At 37.2% G+C, this 14002-nt stretch overlaps 1 protein-coding gene across 5 annotated transcripts in view; it reads right to left on the bottom strand.

The window, feature by feature from the left end:
• The window catches only part of LOC131157863 (protein HIGH CHLOROPHYLL FLUORESCENCE PHENOTYPE 173, chloroplastic), a 71074-nt gene that overhangs the window by 34956 nt on the left and 22116 nt on the right, over window positions 1-14002 (bottom strand). Inside the window, exon 14 of one of the 5 annotated variants that reach the window (XM_058112286.1) lies at window positions 10536-10887. The exons of 3 other annotated variants lie outside the window; for them this stretch is intronic. The gene's annotated coding sequence lies outside the window, so the exon portion shown is untranslated. Of the gene's footprint in view, window positions 1-10535; window positions 10888-14002 lie in introns of those variants that run through there. One more of the 5 variants, XM_058112287.1, reaches the window with a different exon arrangement.

Here is a 14002-nt window from a genome sequence, read left to right as displayed (position 1 = left end):
TATAAAGATGTTGGAACAACCCTCCAACCATAGGTAAGTAAAATAGAACAAAGCTTTGAATGGAAAATGATAAAGTGAAACCAAAAAGTTAAAAATGTAGAAATTTCAAAACAAATAGTCTCATTCTTCGACCCTTCAAATGTTCAATACTTTGAATTAGCTCACCTACCAAATACCAAATTAGAGGTATGGAAGTCTTCTTTGGAACACACTTTGAACCAATCCATTTGAACTTTTTTAGAAAAAGTTATGGCATATTTGGTGAAGGTGTGCAATTGTCCATGTGATGCAGAATTTCTGGACGAATGACTACTGTTATTGGGCTACCAACTCATGCACATTTGAACTTCATGTGTTTCTCTATACCCAAAGAAAGGTATGAGAGTCTTCTTTCCATCCCAATTGGAATCGGGTTATTTGGGCCTTTGTAAATGAAGTTATGCATTTTTATTTTTATTTTGTAAAGGTGCATAGTTGCCTTTATCCCAACGAATGCATCCATGTGATACCATCTCAGTGAATGTTATGTTTGGGGATTATTGATCCCCATCATCTCCCCTTGGCCAAGAAGAATTCTGCCCCAAAGAATTTTGTTGAAGATACTTGATGTATAGTTTTGGGTTGTGGCGCAGAACTTCTTCCTTTAAGATCCAACTTTGTTATAATAGGGGCTTACCTTTTCATTTGACCAAGAATTTTTTATATGATCCAGCCCGTGTGTGTTATTTTATCATCCAAAATATTTTCAATTTGCTCAGGTTTCTTAGGTGGAATTAATGGTGGTGGCAAAGGCAATTTTGGCTCTTTAGTAGTATCTGTGTCTATAAATGGGGAAGGATCACCTGCGAGGTTAGTATGGCTAGGCTTTGAAAAAGAATTGGCTTCAAGAAAATGAGTTAGATCCTCAACATTAAATACATTGCTTATGCCATAATCAAGAGCAATATCTAACATTGATGCATTAGAGCTTATTTTCTTTAGGACTTTAAATGGTCCCATCTTTTTAGTATGAAGCTTTCTTACCCTTCTTGAAGGAATTCATTTGGGACGAATCCAAACCATTACCATATCACCTTTTGAAAATTTATGCAATCTGCGATGTATGTCAGCCATAGATTTATAATGCTCACTGCTCAAATTAATTTTCATTCTGATCTCAGAGTGTAAGTCATATATGTATTTTGCAAAAGTATCATCTGACTTGCTAACTCTAAACTTTGGTGGCAATGGAATAAGGTCTATAGGCTTCCTAGGACTATAACCAATGATGACCTGAAAAGGGCTAAGTCCTGTGGTCCTATTCATTGAGCTATTGAATGCAAACTCTGCCATAGGAAGACATAAATCCCATGTGGTGATATGGTCTCCAACCAAGCAGCGTAGTAGGTCACCAAGGCTCCTATTTACCACTTCAGTTTGTCCATCGATCTAGGGATGGTAAGCACTTGAGAACTTGAGTGTGGTACCTAGCATTGCCCACAAAGTTTTCCAGAAGTAGCTAAAAAATTTAACGTCTCTATCAAAAATAATAGTCTTACAAAGACCATGAAGTCTCACTACCTTTTGAAAAAATATGGTGGCAATTTTAGATGCATCATGTGTTTTGTTGCATGGAATAAAATGTGACATCTTGGAAAATCTATCCACAACAACAAATACTAAATCATTTCCTCTCACAGTCCTAGGGAGTCCTAGCACAAAGTCCATGCTAATGTCTTGCCAAGGTATGTGTGGTACTGGCAATGGAGAGTATAACCCAGTGTTTTGTTTCCTGCCCTTAGCTATCTGACATGTGCGGCAGTGAGAAACAATTCTGGCAACATCTCTCTTAATAGTAGGCCAATAAAACCTATCTTCTATCATAGAAATTGTCTTGTCCCTACCAAAATGACCTGCGGCGCCCCCCGCATGTAACTCTTCAATCAACTGGTCACGTAAAGACGTGGATGGGATGCACAATCTCGTTCCCTTGAAGAGGAACCCATCATGAATGATAAAATCGGGGTGAATAATAGAAGTACCCTAAAGCAAATCAGAGAATATATCATAAAAGTAATGACACTGAGGGTATTCATGTTTGATGCTTTCGAAGTCAATAACCTTAATATGAAGTGTCTGCAATGTGGCTACGACTCGGCTCAAAGCATCAACTACTTTGTTCTCAACACTAGCTCGGTATTTGAGCACAAAGGTGAACTTCTGTATGTACTCGACCCATTTTATGTGGCTATGCCCCAACTTCCTTTGAGTATGCAAATACCAAAAGGTCTGGTGGTCAGAGTATAAGACAAACTCGTGGAGAAGGAGGTAATGTCTCTAGTGTTACAATGACTGCACTACACCATAAAACTCTTTATCATAAGTGGAATATCTCTGTTTTACCTAATTCAACTTCTCACTGAAGCATGCAACCGAGTGACCTTGACAAAGCACTCCTTTGCCAACTCCCGAGGCATCACATGCAATCTCAAATAGTTTTTGAAAATCGGGGAGACGTAACCCTGGTGCTCTAGTCATCATATCCTTAATATCCAAAAAAAACTTTGGTTACAGATTTTGACCATGAAAATTCACCTTTCTTGAGAGAGTTTGTAATGGGAGCCATGATAGTGCTGAAGTTTCTGATGAGCCTTCTATAGAATGTGGCTAACCCATGAAAACTCCTTGCCTCGTGAATGTTTTTGGGAGTGGGTCAATCCCTGATGGCTTTGACCTTTTCGGGGTCAACAGAAACTCCCTTGTTAAAGACTACAAACCCTAAAAAGATGACTTGTGTGGTCATAAAGATACACTTCTTTAGGTTTGCATACAATTTCTGTTCTCTTAGGACCTCAAAGACGGTCTTCAAGTGAAGAAGGTGATCCTCCCTAGTCTGGCTATAGATCAAGATATCATCAAAGTAGACTACTAGGAAGTGCCCTATGAAAGGTCTTAAAAGTTGGGTCATAACTCTTATGAAAGTGCTTAGTGCGTTAGTTAAGCCGAAGGGCATCACTAACATCTTATATAACCCATCCTTTGTCTTGAAAGCAGTTTTCCCCTCATCCCCTGGTTGGATTCTAATATAATGGTATCCACTTTTAAGATCTATCTTGAAAAATATTTTGGATCCCGCCATCTGATCAAGCATGTCGTCAAGTTTAGGTATGAGAAATCGATACTTGACGGTTATCTTGTTGATAGCTCAACTATCAATGCACATCCTCCACGTGCCATCCTTTTTGGGAGTGAGAAGGGCAGGGCATGCACATGGACTCATGCTCTCCTGAATAAAACCCGTTTCCCTTAGTTCATCTACTTGCCTCTTTAGCTCGTCATGTTCCTTTGGGTTCATTCTATAACATGGCAAATTAGGTAGAGGTGAACCATGAACAAGATCAATAACATATTGAATATCTCTCATCGGAGGCAATTCACTCGGTGGCTCAGAAATGACATCCTCAAACTCAAAAAGTATGGGCAATACTTCCAAAGGTGTCTCCTGCTTAAGACTCTTCAGCTCAGCTTCCTTGACAACAACCACATAAACGACTTGAGTTTCTTGATTCTCAAACTCCAAGTCCTTCTTGTTCAAAATATGTAAGGATCGACTAGCTTGTTTTCATTTCGTCTTCTCTTTCTTCTTGCTTTTCTCACTTTTGGGCTCAAGTGGACTGAGAATGATTCTTTTGCCATTACACTTAAAAGAGTAGGTTTTGGCACGCCCATTATGTGAGACATCCATGTCAAATAGCCAAGGTCTCCCAAATAGAATATGAGCAACGTTCATGGGGAGCACATCACACCAAATTTGGTCCTCATACTCTCCAATCTTAATGGGGACTAAACACCTTTGGCTTATTGGCATGATGGTTGCATTGACTCATGCAACATTATATGAGTTGGGATGAGACTCTATTTTTAATCTCAACTTTTCAGTTGCTGACTTTGAAATCACATTCATGCAGCTCCCACCATTTATGATCATCTTGCAGCTTTTACTCTCACACTTGATATAAGTGTAGAAAATAGAAGTACGATGTCAATCTTCCTTTCCCCTAGGCATTACCATAAGACGTCTCATCACACTTAGCTACACATTCTCATCATCTTCACTACTTAGCACATCTTCACCCGCTTCATTTTCAACATCATATGGTGCATCATCTTCTTCCTCTTCCTCTTCCCTCTCAATTGCTAAATTCATATTAGGGCATTGCCTGGCAAAGTGTCCCTTTTGTGGCACTTAAAACATACTTCTACGCCAATGGTTGTTGGACTGTGGGGCTGCTCCTATGAGAAGTGACTTGTCCTGCAGATGCTTGTTTAGACTTGTCAGTGCCCTGGATTTTCCTAGGATAAGATTCATTTGAGGGGTTGCCATACCACCTTCCCATTTTCCCTTTGTTCATCTACTCAAAGTCATGAGTTAGTTTAAATGCTTGTTCAAGAGATGTTATATGATAGGGAAACATCTCTCTCCTTAGTTCAGGCCTTAACCTAGTGTGGAATGTAGCAATTTGTTGGTTCTGTCTCCTCAACTCCACACCTAATAGACAACTCATCGAATCAAGTCATATACTTAGAAACAGTCATATTACCCTGGCGCAAGCTGTAGAGTTGATCCATAAGGCGCTCCTCGGAGCTAATAGGCACATACATCTCAATAAGCCTATTTTTTATCAAATCCCAATGCTCAATCGGCCTACAATGTAGGCGAGCGTCTTACCTCTCCACATTCATCCAATGGAGTTTTGCTTGCCTAATCACTCTCATCTTAGCGAATTAGACCCAATGAGGGTCAATCATCCTGTACCACTCAATGTAAGCATCCATCTAAGCTAACCAATTTTGAAAATGTTTGGGATTCATTTGACCATCAAATGTAGGGGCTTCTATCTTCACCTTCCTAGTCATGTCCTCGTAAGCATCATGTCGGTCCCTACAGTGTGTTCTTCAACCTTGAAATTCATCCAAGTCATATTCCTCATCATCCTAGTATGGGTTATAAGGATCACGATGTTGGGGTCTCCCGTAATTAGCTCTGGGAGTAGGTTATCTTGGTGGAGGAGGAGGTCATCCTCTTGGAGAGTGAGGTTGAATATTCAGGGACAGAGGTCGTTCCCTAGATGGAGGCCTCTCTTGACCTTCATTTTCTTGTTCTAAGGGTTGCTCTATGCTTTCTTGATGTGGGTCTTGTGGGTTTTGAGTTTCCAACCTCTCAATTCTAGTTAAGACCTCTTCTAGGTCCCTATTCAATCTAAGGACTTATTCTTGGAGGTCATCAAGGATGTTACCTCGTTCATAATCAGATCTACGACCTCGGTATGCGTTTCCAAACCTAGTTGCCATATAATGGGTATTAGGCCAACACAAGGAATACCCAATGGGGCAATCAGCCAAAGTAAAAAGGAGGGTCAATCCACTAGTCAAGCTATGTAAACTAGCCAACCTAGCCAAACCAAGGCTCTGATACCAATATGATGTAAGACAATTCTAGGAACCCTTAGTCCTACCAAAGACCCTCTCACAAATGTGCACACATCAGATACACTTTAGGATGAGAATTTAATTAACCACAATGAACAATATAAATTATATGTGAAAACTACAGGTTGTGGAAAATTCAAAAAGTTATAAGATCCACATAGACTTGTCTTTAAGGACCTAATCAAGTAGGATAAGATAATCACTTGAAAGATGATAGATTCAAGTCTTAGAATTAAGCTCAAACATGCAAATTATATATCCATAGAATAAGACACAATCAAGCATTCAAGTATAAAAATATTCTTGGCTTTGAAGAGTTTGTCTGCAGAGATTGGTCAAAGACATGCAATGGATTTTTTAAAAAAAAACTATTGGAAGATTAATATTATATTGACTATCTAGGGTATATTTTGGAAGTGTTTGAAATAAGCTTACTGAAATTATTCGAAATGATAAACACAACACACTCGAACCTTGCTCGATATCTCGAATGAAGATTCTCGGCGCTACTTGGGGTTGTGATTGATCTGCTTGATTGTTGAAGCAATAATTTCACACAACAGCTACTGAAATGGTAAGATAAAGAATGATAATTTTCTGGCCTCTCACCACTCAATCTCTAAAGAAGAAGGGATGTGGTCTCTCACCACTCACTCACAAAGAGGGAACAAGCTTAAAGCTTAAGCACAAGACAATAGCTCTTGATTCCATTCAAAATATTTGATGTCTCTAATAACTTACATGTCCAACTATATATAGAGATGTTAGAACAACCCTCCAACCATAGGTAAATAAAATATAAAAAACTTTGAATGGAAAATGATAAAGTGAAGCCAAAAAGTTAAAAATGTATAAATTTCAAAACAAATAGTCTCATTCTTCGGCCTTCCAGATGTTCAATACTTTGGATTAGTTCACCTACCATATACCAAATTAAAATATGGAAGTCTTTTTTTGCAACACACTTTGAACCACTCTATTTGGACTTTTTTTTAAATAAAGTTATGGCATATTTGGTGAATGTGTACAACTATCCATGTGCTATAGAATTTATGGACGAATGACTACTGTTATTGGGTTACCAACTTGTGCACATTTTGAATTTCATGTGTTTCCCTATATACCCAAAGAAATGTATGGGAGTCTTCTTTCCTGTTCAATTGGAATCGGGTTATTTGGGCCTTTGTAGATGAAGTTAAGCATTTTTTTGTAAAGGTGCGCAGTTGCCTTTATCCCAGCGAATGCATCCACGTGACACCATTTCAACAAATGTTATGTTTGGGGATTGTTGATCTCCATCATCTGAGCACCTAGTCTCATTCTTCGGCCTTCCAGATGTTCAATACTTTGAATTAACTCACTTACCATATACCAAATTAAAGATATGAAATTCTTCTTTGTAAAGGCAATTGCGCACCTTTACAAAAAAATGCATAACTTCATCTACAAAGGCCCAAATAACCCGATTCCAATTGGGCTGGAAAGAAGACTCACATACCTTTCTTTGGGTATAGGGAAACACATGTAGTTTAAAATGTGCACGAGTTGGTAGCCCAATAATAGTAGTCATTCGTCTACAAATTCTGCATACATGGATAGCTGTACACCTTCACCAAATATATCATAACTTTCTCTAAAAAAAAGTCAAAATAGAGTGGTTCAAAGTGTGTTGCAAAGAAGACTTCCATATCTTTAATTTGGTATATGGTAGATGAGCTAATTCAAACTATTGAACATCTTGAAGGCCAAAGAATGAGACTATTTGTTTTGAAATTTCTACATTTTTGACTTTTTGGTTTCACTTTATCATTTTCCATTCAAAGCTTTGTTATATTTTATTTACCTATGGTTGGAGGGTTGTTCCAACATCTCTATATATAGCTGGGCATGTAAGTTATTAGGGACATCAAATATTTTGAATTGAATCAAGAGCTATTATCTTGTGCTTAAGCTTTAAGCTCGTTCCCCCTTTGTGAGTGAGTGGTGAAAGGCCACATCCCCTCTCCTTTGGAGATTGAGTGGTGAGAGGCCATGAAATTATCATTCTCCATTCTCCATCTTACCATTCCAGTAGCTGTTGTATGAGATTATTGCTTCAACAATCAAGCGGATCAATCACAATCTCAAGTAGCGCCTAAAATCTTCATTCGGGATACCGAACAAGGTTCGAATATGTTGTGTTTATCATTCCGAATAATTTCAGTAAGCTCATTTCAAACACTTCTAAAATACACCTTAGATAGTCAATATAATATTCATCTTCCAGTAGTTTTTTTCAAAAAAATTCATTGCATGTCTTTGAACAATCTCTGCAAACAAACTCTTCAAATCCAAAAAATTTTCACACTTGAATGTTTGATTGTGTCTTATTTTAATGATATATAATTTGCATGTTTAGGCTTAATTTTAAGGCTTGAATTTACCATCTTTCAAGTGATTATCTTATCCTACTTGATTAGGTTCTTAAGGACAAGTCTACGTGAATCTTATAACTTTTTGAATTTTCCACAACCTGTAGTTTTCACATATAATTTATATTGTTCATTGTGGTTAATTTAATTCTCATCCTAAAGTGTATTTGGTGTGTGCACATTTGTGAGAGGGTCTTTGGTAGGACTAGGGTTCCTAGAATTGTCTAACATTAAGCCCAGAATTGAACTGGGGAGTTTTAGCCCCATAAGTGAGACTGGTTTGGTTCAACTCGGTAAATTGAACTGAGGTGTATCCACCTCGTAAGGGAGACCCGTTGGGCTCAGCTTAGTAATTGAGCTGGGGTTTACCTTACCTAGTAAGCAAAGGTTGTAATGGCTTCTGCTCCATCCGTTTAAGTGAGCAAGGATAGTGCAATTCTTAGGGGGTATGCCCAAGACGGGGACGTAGGTTAGGTTTGACCGAACCTCGATAACAAATATCATGCGTTACTCTCTCTATCTCATTTAATTACTGTACTTTAAATTCAGTATGTGTATGTTCATTCATGAATACAATTATTTTGCATGCACACATTTAAGTTTAATGAGATTTGCTTCACATGTGTATGTCTGCACACATAAATTAATCACTTTACATACACAACTATATTTGAATGGGATATAATTTTTGATAAATCGATGAAATGTATGAATTAGCCGAAACATTTTTTAAATCTCCAATTCATCCCCCCTCCCCCTCTTGGGATCACACCAATTTCAACAGAAATCTTTGTTTTAGCTTCAAGCAGTGTACTCATGGGCTTACAATCAACCATATTGGAGCTTTCAAGGATGGTAAAGGCGTAGTGTGATTAAAACAGACGAAGTCCATTGGTTGTTTGCGTGATTTCCATTCCAAGGAAGTGATGAATTGGCCCCAAGTCTTACATCACAAACTCACTACTTAGAAGTTTAATGAAATTTGCAACAAGTGTTGGATTAGATCTTGTGAGCAATATATCATCCACATAAAAAAGTAAAATTAATGAGCCAAAATCAGAGTGAAAAATAAATAATGAAGGGTTGACTAGACTACAAAAGAAGTCATATTTAGGAAGAAATGCACTAAATCGATCAAACCAAGCACAAGGTGCTTATTTTAATCCATAAAGTGCTCTTTGTAGTTTACAAATGTACATTGGATGTTGCGGATTTGCCATTCCTTGTGGTTGCTATATATATAGGTCTTTAGAAATTAAACCATGCAAAAAGGCATTTTTTACATCTAGTTGACAAATAGACGACTGCTGAACAAGTGTTATAGTTATAATCATGCGAATTGTTCCAGGTTTGAAGACTAAGGAAAAAGTTTTAGCGTAGTCTACTCCATAAATTTGATGATACCCTTAAGCAACCAAATGTGCTATGAGTAGATCTAAAGTGCCATCAGGTTTGAGTTTTGATTTAAATACCCATTTGGAACGCGAGGAACACATGTCCAAGTCTCGTTTTGATGTAGGGCAGCAAGTTCTTCATTCATGGCTGCTTTCGAACCAGGGTGTGCTAGAGCAATTTTTATGTTGTGAGGCACACTGGGTATGGTGGCCAAGGTGATTTTGGTCAAGGCATACTTTGGATTGGATTTGACCACACCTAGTTTAGGTCGAGTGACCATAGAATGTGATTAAGTTGAAGATGCTGGGTGTTGGTGAGATGATTATGGTAGTGCAAGCACAGGCCATGGGACTACAATTTGGTATATTTCCAAATTTTTAGATGTGTGTGATTCATGTGGTGGTGATGTGTCTAGTGAAACTGTGTTGTGAGGTAACACGTAGTGGTATAAGACACTATGTTAGGGGGAAGCAGAGGTGTAGGTTCAAGTAACACGGAATTTTGTGAGGATGATGTTGCTGTATCTTGGGGTGGCAGTAAGGGACTTAATCATGGAGGTGTGGAAGAATCCGAGGACGTTCCTATAGAAGATTGAGTGTCATTATGTGGTAACAAGATTTTGAAAAAACTAATTACTTGTGGTTTTATTATTGTCATGCATGGGGTGTTTGTAGACTTAAAAGGAAAAACTAACTCATCAAAGACAACATGCCGAGAGATAAAAAAAATAAAATTTCTTGATGAATGAAAACATTTATAAGCATTTTGTTTGTCATTATAACCAACAAAAATGCAAAGGAGTGTTTTAGGATCGAACTTGTGGTGTCGCGTGTTGAAGTGAGGAGTAAACCGGATGGGATCCATGTAATGCAAAATATGGGGTTTCAAAATTGAGAGTTGATGAGAGCAACCAATATATGAGATAAACAGCTATAGTGCAGGCTTCTACCCATTAAAAAAAAAAAAAGGTGTCATAGTGAAATAACATTGTCATACCTAGTTCTCTTATAGTCCTATGGTGTCTTTCAACCATACCAGTTTGCTCAGGAGTATATGGTGCTGATACTTGATGAATAATGCATGTGGAAAGAAAGTGAGTTGACAATTTGGAATTAATGAACTCACCACCTCCATTTGAATGAAAGATTTTTATTTGCTTGTTTATTTGTCTAGCAACATATTTTTCAAAGGCTAGATATGCATTGAAAAAAATCAGATTTTTGACGTAAAGGAATATTCTATGTATACTTAGAGAAATCATCAACCAAAAAAGCATAATATCTGAATTTTGCAATAGAAAAAATAGGAGTGGGTCCCCATAAATCACAATGAATTTTTTCAAAGATACTAGTACTTGAATGTTCTGAATAAGAGAAAGGTAAATGACTAAGTTTTCCTAGTTGACATCTATCACAAAGATGCCGAGATTATGTTGTCTCTTTAACATCAATTAATCCCTTATTTTTTTAGCAATTGCAAAACTAAATACGAGGGGTGGCCGAGGCATTGATGTCAAACTTCTAAAGTGTCAAATTTGAACCGATGAGAGAAATATATCTCTGGTGAAGCCCTTGTGTTTCCCTATCATCATTGCTTGTCCTGTTTCTCTTTCCTTAACACAAAAATCAACATTAGAAAATTCACAATCAACAGGAAATTGAGTAGTTAACTGACTTATAGAGAGTAAGTTCTTTGTTAGGTTTGGAACAAATAACACATCATTTAGAGATAAGGAAAAAAAAAATTATTTTATAGAAGAGTCTCCAATTGCAAGAATTTGCATGGAAGATCCATCTCCAAATTGCACTAAGTCGGAACCGAAATGTTTTTTAAGGTTAGTTAACATACCTGGCTTCCTAGTCATGTGATTGGAAGCCCCTGTGTATGTAGTCCATTCTGTGTCAGCGATGGTGTTGTCCAGCGTTAATGCTACAAGTGCTTGTGGAATGTCATCTTGAGGAGCTTATTTCTTTGGTATCCACCGGCATATCTTAGCAATGTGGCCCATCATGCCACAATATTGACACTGTTGGTCACGATACTTGTCCCTCTTGACAGGTGTCATGCAGCATTCACGTGGTGGTGGAGGATAGTGCTATGTATTTGCATGAGAGGTATAATTTGTGTAGGCTTGTCTTGAGTCCCTTTTTTGTTGTACTTGGAATCTACGTCCAGTTGGCGTGAATTTTTGTGTTGGTCCGCGATAGCCTGAAGAATTTGATTGGGGACATCACTATTGTTGTCCATAAAATGTCACTTGATGAGCGAGGGGTGAATTTTGAATATTGGTGTGGCTAGAAAACCAATTGCATCTTTGATCGAAGTTTTGGAGTTGAGAGACCAACTCATAATAGGATGGTCTCGGGGACTTCAACACAGCTATTGTGAAGACTTCCTATTGTGGACCAAGACTGGTGAGAAGACAAAATACCTTTCTTGGTCTGGAATGGGCTTCCCAAATGTTGCTAAATTGTCACAAAGACCTTTGAAAGTGTGAATATGGTTTGTGATTATTGAGTGATCTTCTTTCTAAAGATAGGTAACATGTTGACGTAAAGTAAATTCACGTTCTTGTGAATCTTGGGCATATGCATTCTTGAGAGCCTCCCACACTGCATGAGATGTGTTGAGACCAACGAAGAGTCCGAGAGTCTCCTCAGAAAGTGTCCCAATGATCCACCCTTAAAGGAGACGACCAAACTTTCGCCATGCTATAAAAGCATCTGTTAATTGAGGAATGGTGTCGTCTGTATCGTGGGATTGATTGGATTTGGTATGATGTATTTTTTTGGGTGTTGGATCTTCATTTGTGAGATGCCCCAATGGTTATTGGCTCTCAGCAAGAGCCAATGCTTGCTCACGCCACAAGGGATGGTTATTTGGGGTAAGTCTAAGGGTGATGAAGTTGCCAACATTGAGAGATAGTGTAGCCATGGTAAAAGCAAGAGAAAAAGGAGCGGAAGGTAAGTAAGCAAGTTGAACAATAATGCAGGAACTATGATGTTTTTGCCTAGTGTTCACAATGGCTCTAATGCCATAAAGAAAAAAAAAAAAGAAATAGTGGATTTGAAAGAAATAATATTTTTGTTTCAATCATGGCTATGTGAAAACTCAAGCTATACAGAGAGTAGTATTTAAATGGAGATACTTAGTACAATTGTAAATTACAAATCTCATAAAGTTGGATTTGTTTGCGATTGATATCAAATCTTCAATAAATATTCAGCAACGGTCAAAACCGTCTACGGTTTGATGAAACCATCGACAATTTGCTACTGAATTATATTTTGTCTAAAATCGTCGATGTAACCGTCAAAGAAACTGTTAATGATTTGCTTCGAAATTACATTTTGTCTGAAACCGTCGATGTAATCGTCTATGGAATGATCCTCGGCTGAGTCAAAACCGTCTACGATTTTCATCGGGTATCAAGATTGACAGATCTGCGTGCTGATTGGAATCTTCCTACATTGGTTTGATTTTATTGTCGTTTGAGCGATCTTCATACTGATTTGAATCTTCCTTCTTTGGTGAGAGTTTAAATTTATTGCCTTGTTGATGTGAATTATCCTTATTTGTAGGAGTTGTTGAATCATCATTGTGGTTTGAATTTCAATGTGTTTTGAGAGCATGAAATTTAAATCTTAGGAAACATAGGTAATAAAAACTATATAACTAAACAAACTCTATATTTTCTACATGCTTCAAATTTCTCATTATCATTATAATCATGCAAAACTAAATCATGTGTAACCATAAATATCAATGACATATAATTTACATGTAATAAATGACAATGCTACATAGTTATAAAAGAATCAATGATGTAAGTAGAAATATATATAATAATACTCAACTTAAACATTCCATCATATGAGTGTCCCTTCTTACAAACACTCCGTTCTCAGATAAGATTAACTTATCGAATTTTATAATAGTTTTCCCTTCTTACAAAATTGATTTACAAATACAAGAACTTTTTTTTTTTTTTTTCTAATTTTTGGAACATGAAGAACAATAATGAGGTTAAGTTCCTTTTCATAAGTAAATCGAAGGTTGACACTATCTTTTTTTGAGAATTTTTAAGGAATTATGGTTTCCGTTGACACATTTTGTCTTTTGGCTACATACTGATATTGCATATTTCTTCCACCTTGCAGCTTGTCAAAAGAGTTAGGACAAAGAAACTTTTTATGGCCCACCATTTCATTTGTTATCGGACGATAGGCGTTCCTCTTTAGACTCCGAGGCTTACTTGTTGATCGTAATTGTTCCAAGGTAGGAGGATGTTCTTTAAGATGAGATTAGTTATTGCAAACATGGACATCAATATCAAAATCAAAACACTAGTTACAAGTCTTAGTTACTGATGCCATATGTAATTCTATAATCATACCAATTCATGGCTTGTGATCTCTATGGATGTCCAGGGTTATACAATTATAGGTAACATATATCTCCTATCCTATACCCCTTTCCATGATTCAAACCCAAAATTTTTAACAAAAAAGTCTCGTACTAAAATTATTAAGATGCTTGGTAACCTATGCTATCCATATATGATGGCTTTTAAAAGTTAAGTAATTGCTGCTTATCTGGGATTGAGCCTTAATTCGCCTCTCTATGTACGTGGCAAGACTATTGCTATCCACGTGGAATCCTTGGCAACAAGATCAAACCTAATTATGCCTTTTATATTTTTATATCAAAATGAATTATAGATTTTT

The sequence above is a fragment of the Malania oleifera genome, chromosome 6 (assembly GCF_029873635.1).
Source record: "Malania oleifera isolate guangnan ecotype guangnan chromosome 6, ASM2987363v1, whole genome shotgun sequence".
In the NCBI taxonomy this organism is placed as follows: domain Eukaryota; kingdom Viridiplantae; phylum Streptophyta; class Magnoliopsida; order Santalales; family Ximeniaceae; genus Malania; species Malania oleifera.
This window is presented reverse-complemented; position numbering and strand designations above follow the sequence as displayed.